The following is a 13,750-nucleotide window of genomic DNA, read 5'->3' on the forward strand; positions in this document are numbered from 1 at the left end:
TGACTTAAATACCATATCAAACCTGTATCGGGCTCCAGAACCAAGGTACGTGCCCGCTACCAATGAGATCAAACACTATTCTATTTCTAAAAATCCTTATATTTTAAAGCAAATAATTTTCTTCAAAAATTTATTTCTCGGGCTAGGGATCTCGGAATTCGATTCTGGGCATACGCCAAAGTCCCATATTTTACTACAGACCCTCCAGGACCGTCCAATCACGGGCCCGAGTCCGTTTACTCAAAATGCTGGCTGAAGTCAACTTAAATCAATTTTAAAGGCAAAACTCAATATTTTTCTCAAATTTTTCCTTTAAGGCTTTCCGGAAGCACGCCCAAACTGCACACGCAAATCGAAGAGAAAGAAAATGAGGTTTCAAGGGCTCGGAACACAGAATCAGATTCTATAACGAAAGATGTCCCTTTAGGTCATCACATTCTCCACCTCTAAAACAATTATTCGCCCTCGAACAAACATAAAAAAGTACTTGAGTCAGTGAAAAGATGGGAATATCTGCTCCTTATATCGCACTCGGATTCCCAGGTAGCTGCCTCAACAGGCTGACCTCTCCATTGCACACGCACCGAAGGGTAACTCTTCAATCTCAACTGACGAACCTACCGGTCTAGAATAGCCACCGGCTCCTCCTCATAGGTTAAATCCTTGTCCACCTGGACAGTACTGAAGCCTAACACGTGGGATGGATCGCTGTGATACTTCCAAAGCATAGACATATGAAACACTGGATGCATAGCTGATAAACTCGGCGGCAACGCAGGTATGTAAGCCACCTCTCCTACTCGATCAAGGATCTCAAAAGGACCAATGAACCTAGGGCTTAACTTGCCCTTCTTCCCAAATATCATCACGCCCTTCATGGGCGACACCCGAAGCAACACTCGCTCTCCGACCATGAATTCTACATCACGAACCTTACGGTCGACATAACTCTTTTGCCTAGACTGAGTTGTATGAAGCCGATCTTGAATAATCTTAACCTTATCCAAGGCATCCTGAACTAAATCTGTACCCTACAATCGAGCCTCTCCCCGCTTAAACCATCCAATCGGTGACCGACACCGTCTACCATATAATACCTCATAGGGAGCCATCTGGATGCTCGATTGATAATTGTTGTTGTATGCAAACTCTGATAACGGCAAGAGTTGATCCCAAGAACCTCCAAAGTCAATAACACATGCTCAGAGCATATCCTCCAAAATCTAAATAGTACGATCGGACTGTCCGTCCGTTTGAGGATGAAATGTTGTGCTCAACTCGACTCGCATACCCAACTCACGCTACACTACCCTCCAGAAATGTGAGGTAAACTGCGTGCCTCATTCAGAAATTATAGACACGGGCACACCATGAAGACGCACGATCTCACGGATATAGATCTCTGTCAACCGCTCTGAAGAATAGGAAACTACCATAGGAATGAAATGCGCTGACTTAGTCAACCTATCCACAATAACCCACACTGCATCGAACTTACTCTGAGTCTGTGGGAGTCCAACAACGCAGTTCATGGCAATATACTCCCACTTCCACTCAGGAATCTCAATCTTCTGAAGCAAACCACCAGGTCTCTGATGCTCGTACTTTACCTGTTGACAATTCAAACACCGAGCTACATATGCAACAATATCCTTCTTCATCCTCCTCCACCAATAATGTTGCCACAAATCCTGATACATCTTAGTGGCACTCGAATGGATAGAATACCGGGAACTATGGGCCTCCTCTATAATCAATTCATGAAGTCTATCCATATTAGGCATACGAACACGCCCATGCATCCTCAAAACTTCATCATCTCCAACTGTAACCTGCTTGGCACCATTGTGGCGCACTGTGTCCCAAAGGACCAGCAAATGAGGGTCATCATACTACTGATCTCTAATACGCTCAAATAATGAAGATCGAGTGACTGTGCAAGCTAAAACATAGCTGGGCTCAAAAACATCCAGCCTCATGAACTGATTGGCCAAGGCCTGAACATCCAAAGCAAGCAGCCTCTCACCCGCTGGAATATATGCAAGGCTGCCTATACTGGCTGACTTCCTACTTAAAGCATCGGCCACCACATTGGCCTTCCCGGGATGATACAAGATGGTGATATCATAGTCTTTCAATAGCTCCAACCACCTTCTCTGCCTCACATTGATCTCCTTCTGCTTGAACAAATACTGTAAACTCTTATGATCCGTGAACACCTCACAAGACATGCCATATAAATAATGCCTCCAAATCTTCAGCTTGTGAACAATGGCTGCTAGCTCCAAATCATGAATTGGATAATTCTTTTCATGAATCTTCAACTGCCGCGAAACATATACAATAACCTTGCCATTTTGTATCAACACCGCACCATGTCTAACACGTGATGCATCACAATATACTGTATATGGCTCTAAACCTGTGGGCAATACCAACATTGGCGCCGTAGTCAAAGCTGTCTTGAGCTTCTGAAAGCTCGCCTCACACTCGTTTGATCACCTGAATGGGGCACCCTTCTGGGTCAATCTGGTCATTGGGGCTGCTATAGATGAAAACCCCTCCATAAACCGACGGTAATAACCCGCCAAACCCAAGAAACTCCAGATCTTTGTAGTTGATGTGGGCCTAGGCCAGTCCTTGACTGCCTCAATTTTCTTAGGATCCATCTGAATACCCTCTGTGGATACAACGTGACCCAAGAATGCAACTGAACTCAACCAAAATTTACACTTCAAAAACTTAGCATATAACTGGCTGTGTCTCAAAGTTTGAAGAACGACCCGAAGATGTTGCTCGTGCTCCTCTTGGCTGCGGGTGTAGATCAAGATATCATTAATGAAAATAATCATAAAAGAATCCAGATAGGGCTAGAACACTCGGTTCATCAAATCCATGAATGTTGATGGGGCATTTGTCAACCCAAATGACATTACTAGAAACTCATAATGCCCATACCGAGTCCGAAAAGTTGTCTTAGGTACATCAGATGCCCTAATCCTCAACTGATAGTAGCCAGAACTTAAATAAATCTTCGAAAACACCTTGGCACCTTGAAGCTGATCAAATAAATCATCAATCCTCGGTAATGGATACTTGTTGTTGAATGTGACTTTGTTCAACTACCAATAGTATATGCACATCCTCATCGACCCATCCTTTTTCTTAACAAACAACACCGGCGCACCCCAGGGCGAGACACTAGGTCTAATAAAGCCCTTATCAAGCAAATCTTGCAATTGATCCTTCAATTCGTTCAACTCTGGCGGGGCCATGCTGTATGGTGGAATGGAAACGGGATGAGTGTCCGGAGCCATATCAATACAAAAGTCAATATCCCTGTCGGGTGGTATCCCCGGCAGGTATGCAGGAAATACCTTTGGAAACTCACGAACAACTGGTACGGAATCCATGGAAGGAACCTCCACACTGGAATCGCAAACATAGGCCAAATAAATCAAACTCCCCTTCTCGACCATACACCGAACCTTCATATAAGAAATGACCCTACTAGTAGAATAACCAGGAGTCCCTCTCCACTCCAATCGAGGCAACCCCGGCAAGGCTAAGATCACGGTCTTGGCGTGATAATCCAATATGACATGATAAGGTGACAGCAAATCCATCCCCAAAATGACATCAAAATTGTCCATATCAAGAAGTAGGAGATCTACACGGGTCTCAAAACTCCCAATAATAACCACACACAAGCAATATATACGATCTACAATAATAGAATCGCCCACCGGTGTGGACACATATACAAAATCACTCAAAGAATTATGAGGCACAACCAAATATGTAGCAAAATAAGATGACACATAGAAGTATGTAGACCCTGGATCAAATAGAACTGAAGCATGTCTACTGCAAATTGAAACCGTAGCTTTGATAATGCCTCAGCCTCAGGCCTGGCTGGGAAAGCATAACATTGGGGCTGGGCCCTACAACTCTGAACTACAACCCTGGGACGGCCTCCTGCTGGCTGGCCTCCACCTTTAGCGGCTTGACCTCCACCTCTAACACCTTGACCTCCACCTCTAGTTGCTTGACCCCTACCTCTAGCTCATTGAGCAGGCGGTGGAACACCCGGTACCGGAACAACGGCACGAGAACCCTGATGCTGAAAACTGCTCGATGCTCGAGGGAAAAATCTAGCAATGTGCCTCGAATCGCCACAAGTATAACAAGTCCTCGGCTGTTGGGACTGCTGACCCTGAAATTGACCCTGACAGCCTGTGTAGCCACCTTGAAAACTCTGGAGCAGAGGTGCACTGATAGGGGCTGGTGGTGCACTGTAGGGTAGCTAATCAGAAAACTGCATATAAGAACCACGTCCGCCTGAAGCACCGTGAGAAGCCTGAAGTGCTGAATGAAACGGCCTGGGAGGATGTCCCCTACCAAAAGAAGCCCTGCCTCCAAACTAGGCATCACTGAACCTACCAAAATGACGAGGCCTATTGGAAGACCCCTGACTACTCCCTTAATCTAGCACTGCCTCAACTCGCGGGGCCACATTGGCCACATCCTGGAAAGAAATCTTGCTCCATGTCTCCTTAGCCATCTGCAATCTGATAGGCTGAGTGAGTCCCTCAATAAACCTCCTCACTATCTCTCTCTTTATCTCTCTCTCGGTGGGGAGTATAAGAAGAGCATGACGAGCCAAATCAACAATCCTAGTCTCGTACTAGGTGACGGTCATAAAACCCTGCTGAAGATGCACGAACCGTCTGCGGTAGTCCTTTCTCTGAGTGACAAAAAGGAACTTCTTGAGAAACAGCTGAGAAAATTGATCACAAGTCAGTACAGATGACCCAGCTGGTCTAGTCAACACAAAATCATTCCATCATCTCTTGGCGGACCCTATCATCTGGAATGCAAAAAAGTCGACCTTATTGGTCTCTACTATCCCCATGTTCCGCAACACCTTATGGCATCGATCCAAATAATCTTAGGGGTCCTCAGAAGCTCCCCCACTGTAATGAACCGAAAAAAGCTTATTGAACTTATCCAACCTTAACAAAGCCTTAGAAGACAGATGATCCACCAGCTACCTAAGCCACAACAACTGGCTAAGCTACTCCCACTGGCTGAGCTACTGAAGTCTGGAACTGAGGAGTCATCTGCTTCGGGGTGTGGGTAGCGGGAGTCTGAGCTGCTCCCCTAGCCTGAGAGATGGCTAGTGCTACAGGGAATGTGCCAGTTTGAGCTACGCTCTCCATTAGGCCCACTAGATGGATCAAAGCATCCTAAAGTACCGGGGTAGCAATGAATCCCTCGAGAACCTAGCTGGCCCTGCTAGAACGGTCTGAGCCAGAACCTCATCGTCTAACTCCACCTGAGACTCCGCTGCTGGTGCTGCTGCTCGAACTCTAGGCTGAGCCCTGCCCCTACTACGGCCTCTAGCACGGCGTCAGCCTCGTCCTCTGCCCCTCGTAGGAGCTGCCATTGGGGGCTCGGGCTGCCGATCAGCTGATAAAACGGTATGTGTTCTCACCATCTGCGAAAGAATAGAGTAGAGAGTTCAATTAGCATTGAGAGATCAAACCGCACGACAGAGATGGATAGAAGTGAAATTGTTCCTAACTCTGTAGCATCTAGGGGATAAGGACAAACATCTCTATACCGATCCCTCAGACTCTACCAAGCTTGTCCGTAAATTGTGAGACCTAGGCAACCTAGTGCTCTGATACCAACTTGTCATGACCCGGATTTTCCACCATCGGAATCGTGATGGTGCCTACTCTTGAAAGCTAGGCAAGCCGACAGATATAGTTTTACCACATAAATTATTAACCGGAACAGAAATAAATAATAGCTAAAGCCAAACAAAGATAAAGTGTAGAAGTGTTATAAAAGTTCAATAACTCTAATACATGACTACCCCAATGATCTGATGTCACAATTCATGAACGTCTAAGAAGTTTTACAAATATAGGTTTAAAATAAATACATATGTTCTCAAAATAGAAAGAGACAGGAAATCTAAAATGGGGAGAAGGGGACTCTAGGGTCTGCGAACACCAGCAGATCTACTTTGGGTCTCCCGTGGACTGAAGGCAGCAACCCAAACTCTACTCACGAAGTCTGGCATCGAAATCTGCACAGAAAGTGCAGAGTGCAGTATCAGTACAACCGATACCATGTACTGGTAAGTGCCGAGCCTAACCTCGGCGAAGTAGTAACAAGGCTAGGACACGACAGCGATATAAACCAGTGTAGTTAAATCATATACGAGAAAACAATAATAAGAAAAATTTAACAAACATAATGGGAAGGGAAACATGTTGAGGGGAATATCAAATTCTGACAGTAATACAATAAAGAAGCAAAATGAATACCATACTTTGAACCAATAGAAGTAACAACATAGTAACATGTGCACGACATCACCCTTCGTGCTTTTACTCTCGTCCTTACCATAAGAAACAACAGAAACGGTACGACATCACCCTTCATGCATTAACTCTTTCATAATAATGGCACGACATCACTCTTCATGCATTAACACTCACAGAATATGGCACGGCATCACCCTTCGTACTTTACACTCTTCCTCACCCAAATAATAGAAACAATAACATCCCGGCAAGGGAATCAGCTATAATCAATATCGTTTCAACAGTTAAATTCATAATATAATTCTCAACTTGAGTCAATACTCAACAATTACCAAATAACAAGAAAACATAACAAGACTTATTCAACATGAATAATAACCAGCTTAAGCATGAACAATACGTAATAAGAGACACAATGGTCACAAGTATAAAGCTCACTTGCATGCTCAACATCAACGTATATATACTCGTCACCACACCTATACGTCGTACTCAATACTAACATATTTCAAATAGGACAACAACACCTTTTCCCTCAAGCTAAGGTTAGACCAAACACTTACCTCGATTCCACAGCCAAAATCAAGCCTCAATTACCGCTTTATCTCTCAGTTACACCTCCAATCCGCTTGTATCTAGTCATAATTAACTTAATAACATCAATAAATGCTAAAGAACTCAATTCTAATGCTTAATTTTAGGTTTCCCAATATTTTTCCCAAAAAGTCAAAAACTGACCTGGGCCCGCTTGGTTAAAACTCGAAGTTCAGACCAAAATCCGATTACTCATTCACCCACAAGCCAAAAATATGCAATTGGTTTTGAAATCCGACCTGAATTTGAGGTCTAAATCCCCAAATTTTAAATTCCTAAATTCTACCCAAAACACTCAATTTATTATGAAAACTCCCTAGATTTTGTGATAAAATCTTGTAAAAAGATGAAATAGATTGAAGGAGATGAGTTAGAAATCGTTTACCTATAAGTTGGGGAAGAACTGTTCTTTGGAAAATCGCTTATGGGAGCTTAGGGTTTGAAAATTTGAGAGAATAAGTTGAAATCCCGTCTAAGTCATGTTTTGATCAGTTGCAGATGTCGCATTTGCGACCAGAGTTTCGCAATTGCAAGACAGACATCGCATTTGTAAACCTACTGCATTTCTGCTACTGTCGCAATTGCGAGGATTGCTCCTCCCTGATGACTTCGCAAATGCGAACTATGCTGGCCCGGGTCTTCTTCGCAATTGCGGTAAAACCCTCACAATTGCCAAGCCTGTGAAGCTCGCAAATGCGAAGCCTAATCTCGCAATTGCGAGATCAGAGGCCTGCAACATATACCAAATGCAATAGCAGATTTTTTAAGTCCAAACTCACTCCGTGACCTACTCAAAACTCACACGAGCCCTCGAAGCTCCAAACCAAACATGCACACAAGTCTAAAAATATCATACAGACTTACTCGTGCGATCAAATTGCCAAAATAACGTCTTAAACAACAAATTTAACACCAAAACTCATGAAATCCTTAAGAACATTGAAATTTCTATTTTCACAACCGGACGTTCGAATCACGTAAAATCAGTCCCGTTTCTCACCAAATTTCACAGACACAACTTAAATACCATATCAAACCTGTACCAGGCTCCGGAACCAAGATACGAGTCCGATACTAACGAGATCACACACTATTCTATTTCTAAAAATCCTTATATTTTTCAGCAAACAATTTTCTTCAAAAATTCATTTCTCGGGCTAGGGATCTCGGAATTCGATTCCGGGCTTACGCCCAAGTCTCATATTTGATAACGGATCCTCGGGACTATCCAATCGCGGGTCCGGGTCCGTTTACTCAAAATGTTGATTGAAGTCAACTTAAATCAATTTTAAAGGCAAAACTCAATATTTTTCTCAAATTTTTCATTTAAGGCTTTCCGGAAGCACACTCGGACTGCGCACGCAAATTGAAGAGAAAGAAATTGAGGTTTTCAAGATCTCAGAATACGAAATCGAATTCTAAAACGAAAAATGACCCTTTGGATCATCACAAGTAACTTGATTAATTTTACATAATATCTATTATTAGAAAAATGCTCCTACCAAAATTTTGTCATTTCCTGGACTTGATTTCGGTACCTCTAGTTAAGGATTAAGAATTTAATACATCTCATTACATTTCTTAGTGGTTAGTTTTATACTCCCTTGTCTAAAAGTATAGCATTATTATAATTTGCATAATCAACAAGGTATTTCTTTTCATAGCAATTTACTCTTTTGGTATCAATTATTTAATCTTTTTGATAAATTGTAGTATTTTGTTTTGAAATGTCTGACGTTTTAGAAAATATTATTTACTCAATTCTTACCAAAGTTTTCTCTATTTTTTGAAGTAGTTGAGTAGTATTAATTAAGTAAGATTTTCTATTAAAAAAAAAGATAAATAAGTTTAAGCAAACTCTATTGTTATTCAAGTTATTAAATATTTTTTTTGGGAGCGGGGGGGGGGGGGGGGGTGTTTGAAATCTTGAAAAAATATATAGTGGTCTTGGAGGAATATCATACGCAGGATGTATTCAAAATTGAGTCAAAAATTAAAAATTATATTAATAATTAATGTTAAACATTGCAAATTGAGAGCACTGCAGAGGGCGGTAGGTTATTGTGGAGGGTGACTTAGAAAGTATTCCCTCCGTTCACTTTTATTTCGCATGTTTTGACTTTTTACGTCTCTTAAAAAATAATAAATAAAGTGTATAATTTATCATGATACTCATATTAATTGATACATATTTTATTAAATTTGAGAAAATAATTTGAAATGAATAATAAGTACTCTGGGTATAACAGTAAAAAAAATTATTTTCTCTTGATATGCACAAAAGTGACAAGTAAAAATAAAAATTTATTTTTAGTATACATGCCAAGTAAAAGTGAACGAAAGTAGTATTTCAATTATTTAGCTACTAAGGTCCCCCTACTTAAAAAGTATATTCGGATTCCCCATTTAATATATTCGTTATTCTATTTATTTCCTTTGTAATTATGCTCTGGATGTGGAATGTTCCTACACTTTTCCTTTCATATTTTACGTCTTTTCGCCTTCTTTTGTTATTTTAACTTTTTATTTTGCTTAAAACTGCCTTAACAACTCTTTTCTAAGTACGAATTTCTTTTTAAAAAATAAAAATATTCTTTTTTTTTTAGTAAATTTACTATAGATTACGAAGGTATATATAGATTTCTTTTTTTTTTTGCAATGTTGTATAGAATTATTTATCTCATTAAAGAGATAGTATATCTAGAAATGGTGAGAAATCAAGAGTCAAATTAGTTCAGAAGGAATTTGTAAAAAGGTGTAAAGGTCTTATTTTATCATCCACTGATCGGCTGTTATAATAGAGTAAGCTTGAACCAAATAATATTTTAAAATTGTATATTCTGTCCTTAGATGATTATAGATGAAAAAAGTTCCGTTGCTTTTTGTTAATTGTGTGTGTTACTACTTAATAGCAACATATGTCACTTTAATCTAGATGCTTATATTATCATCATTAGGACACTAAACATTCGTAATTAGCAAAACAACGAATACGCACGCGCAAAATATTTTTTTATAACTTGATTCAACAAAAGATATTGAGTTATGCGTTAGGATGGTCGGCAGTGGCAGTCTATATTTTGAATAGTAATTAGCTACATTTGTCATATATCTTTGATTTGGTTTGATATATTTGTAAGTATGTAATGTAGCATGAATACTTTAGCAAAAGACTATGTTGGATAATAAGTACTTCTTCATTTTTAATAAAAAAATTTAAATAAAATTATTTGTAATAAGGAGCGTTTATTTTCTTAAAGTAAACTATTCGATATAAATTTAAATTAGTCGAATCAGAATATCACATTTATTTTAGATGGAGTGTTTTTTAGTAATGAAGGGGAGCCTTAGAAAAACGGTAAAGTTTTTATGAGTTCAAGATGTGAAATCAGCCATTTATACTTGCATTAAGGTAATTTACCCGTATTACGTTGCAGCCCTTCCCAAATACTGCCTAAATACAGAATGCTTCGTGTTGCTTTGTTTTTTAGCGGTGGAGAATCATCAGCTCGATGGCCTCATGCCATACTGATTATGTACCACGTTATGGCCAGGCTACATCTTACACTTGTCTCTATCAGCACCGCTGTTCCCTCAGCCAATGACACGTAGTTCCTTTGATGAAGTCAAAAAAAAAAAGCATTTACAAAATTAGAAATGATTTGCTTTTCCTTTGCGAAAAAACTTATCGGAAATACTAGTAAACTTAATTAGTTAAATTAAAAAGAGCTGGTTAAATCAATATTTGATAATTAGGTTGAAAAAGAAAGGGGAAAATACAAAATTAGACCCACGATAAAAAATAATTATATTTGTTAGTAAAAAATTATAATATTATAGATTATTATTTTTTCCGAGCAACTAAAAATATATATATTTCTCAAAAGACAAGTTGCCGTAGATGTTTGTCAATTGTTATTGATTAGAGGAGCATGTTCTTTACCCTGAGTTTGACCACCTGAATGTGGACATTACTTCTTTCTTGGAAAGAAGTTTTGATTTTCGTTGTTTTTCATGATCGTTGCTCTTCTCTATGAAATAGGTTCGTTTTACGAGTCCTACTTTAATCAACTATTACTTGCAAATTAAACGCTATTTTATGTTCATTATTTTAGTTTTAACTTCCGTAGAATATTTGCAATTTACAAAACTAATTTGACGCATAATTTAAGTAAAATAATAATTTTCATCCTCAAACTCAAACTTTTTATGTATGAACTTCATGTTTAAATAAAATACAAATGCTATTGAACTTCTTAACGAAGGAGAGCCTTGGAATAATAGTAAAATTGTCTTCATGTAACTTATAGGTTACGGATTCGATCCGTAAAAGCAGTCTTTAGTGCGTGCATTATGATACACTGTCCACATTACACCCCTTGGGGTATAGTCCTTTCTCGGGCCATGTGTGAATACTCTGCACCGAATTACCAACAACAACAACAAATCCAGTGTAATTCTATAAGTGGGATCTGTGGAGGGTAGAGTGTACGCAGAGAGGCTGCTTTCGGTAGACCCTGGGCTCAGGAAAGGCAAAAGAAGGGCAACAACAAGCACACCAATCAGAAAACCAAAGCAAAAATACAAAACTAACGGTAGCTACTGTAACTAGAAAGCTGAAACGAACGCAACAACAAGTAATAACAGAAGTCAAGGGATACGACAATACACAAGGACACTAAGTCATGTACTAGAGCTACTGATGCAGATCGTATCCTAACCCTTTACCTTTATTCTCAACCTCCATATCTTCCTACCCATGGTCATGTACTCAGTAAGCTGGAGTAATGCCATATCCTACCTAATCGCCTCTCCTCAATACTTCTTCGGTCTGCCTCTACCTCTTCTCAGGCCCTCCAGGGCCAACCTCTCGCACCTCCTCACTGGAGCATTTGTGCCTCTCCTTTTCACATGTCCGAACCATCTAAGTCTCGCCTCCTGCATCATGTCCTCCATAGGGGCCACGCCCACCTTGTCCCGAATAACTTCATTTCTAATTCTATCTAACATGTTATGCTCGCACATCCATCTCAACATCCTCATTTCAGCCACCTTCATCTTGTGGACATGAGAGTTCTTGACTGGCCAATACTCCACCCCATATAATATAGTTGGTTTGACCACCGCTTTATACAACTTACCTTTAAGTTTTGGTGGCACATTCTTATCACTCAAAACACCGGAAGCGAGCCTCTATTTCATCCACCCCGCCCTAATACGATGTGTAACATCCTCGTCGATCTCCCCATTCCTTTGTATAACTGATCCAAGGTATTTAAAAAAATTTCTCCTAGGGATGACTTGAGAATCAAGACTTACGTCTTCATCCACTACCTTAGTCGCACCACTGAACTTGCACTCCAAGTATTCTGTCTTGGTCTTGCTCAATGTGAAACCTTTAGACCCCGGGGTCTGCCTCCAAACCTCTAACCTCTCGTTAACATCACCTTACATCTTATCAATTAATACAATATCATCTGCAATAACATACACTACGATACCTCCCCTTGAATATAGTGCGTCAGTGCATCGATCGCCAAGGCAAATAGAAATGGGCTGAGGGCTAACCACTGGTGTAACCCCATCATAACTGGAAAGTGTTCCGAGTCCTTTTCCACGGTCCTGACTTGAGTCTCAGCTCCATCATGCATGTCCTTAATAGCCCTAATGTATGAAATAGAAACACCTCTAGCCTCCAAATATCTCCACAGAACTTCCCTCGGTACTTTATCATAAGCCTTCTCTGAGTCGATGAACACGATAAATAAATACTTCTTCCTCTCCCTATATTGCTCCATCAACTTCCTAACAAGATAAACAACTTCCGTAGTCGAATGTTCTGACATAAATGCGAGCTGGTTTTTAGAAATAGTCACAATCCTCCTCAACCACAGCTCCACCACCCTCTCCCAGACTTTCATAGTATGACTTAATAACTTGATGCCCCTGTAGTTATTGCTGTGAGCACGTGATTTTTGCCTTACAAAAACTACTCCAAAATAAATCAAAAAAATAAAATAAATTTCTTTTACTGTGTAATTTTTTGAATTTGCGTGGTGTTAAATATTTGTGTTATGTCCGTAAATGTTTACTTTGTCATAATAAAATGAAAATTAAAATAAAATACATGTTGCATGCATATAGGATTTAATTATGTATTTGAAAGATAATTTAAATAAAATCACCAAAATATGCATTTCGTTCTATTTTTTATATTCCACTGTGTGATTAATGTTTTATCTACGCGTTAATGGTTATTAAAAGATAATTAATATTATTGTAATGATAATTTTGTTTTTATAATTTTTGATTAGGATTTTATTAATTAATAATAAAATTAGAAAATAAAAAATATACAAGTTGTAAAATAAAAAAATTGGACCTGGATTAAAATCCAGGCCCAAATCAAATTACCCCCCCCATACATAGCCCAATCCAAACAGCCTGATTCAAAGCCAAGACCAAACGACGACGTTTGGTCACACTTTATCAAGACCGTTGGATCAAAGCCAACCAACGGCTGAGATCCCACGAACCGTAACCCATAGCCCGTACCCGATCCGATACCCGGTTCAACCCGTCCCCCCCAGCTTAAACCAAACGACATCGTTTGGTTAAGTGAATAAATCCTGACCTCTCATCCTACTAGATCTAACGGTCAGCATCAACCCACCCCGTCCCTATATAAGCCCATAATCCTTACCCCGGCCCCCTAACTAAACCCCCCTCTCCACTGTTCATCATCATCTTCCTCAGACCCACCCCTAACCCTAGCCGCCCTAGAATCCCACCGCCTGAAACCCGGCGGCATCAAC

The sequence above is a fragment of the Nicotiana tabacum genome, chromosome 1 (assembly GCF_000715075.1).
Source record: "Nicotiana tabacum cultivar K326 chromosome 1, ASM71507v2, whole genome shotgun sequence".
NCBI classification, from domain to species: domain Eukaryota; kingdom Viridiplantae; phylum Streptophyta; class Magnoliopsida; order Solanales; family Solanaceae; genus Nicotiana; species Nicotiana tabacum.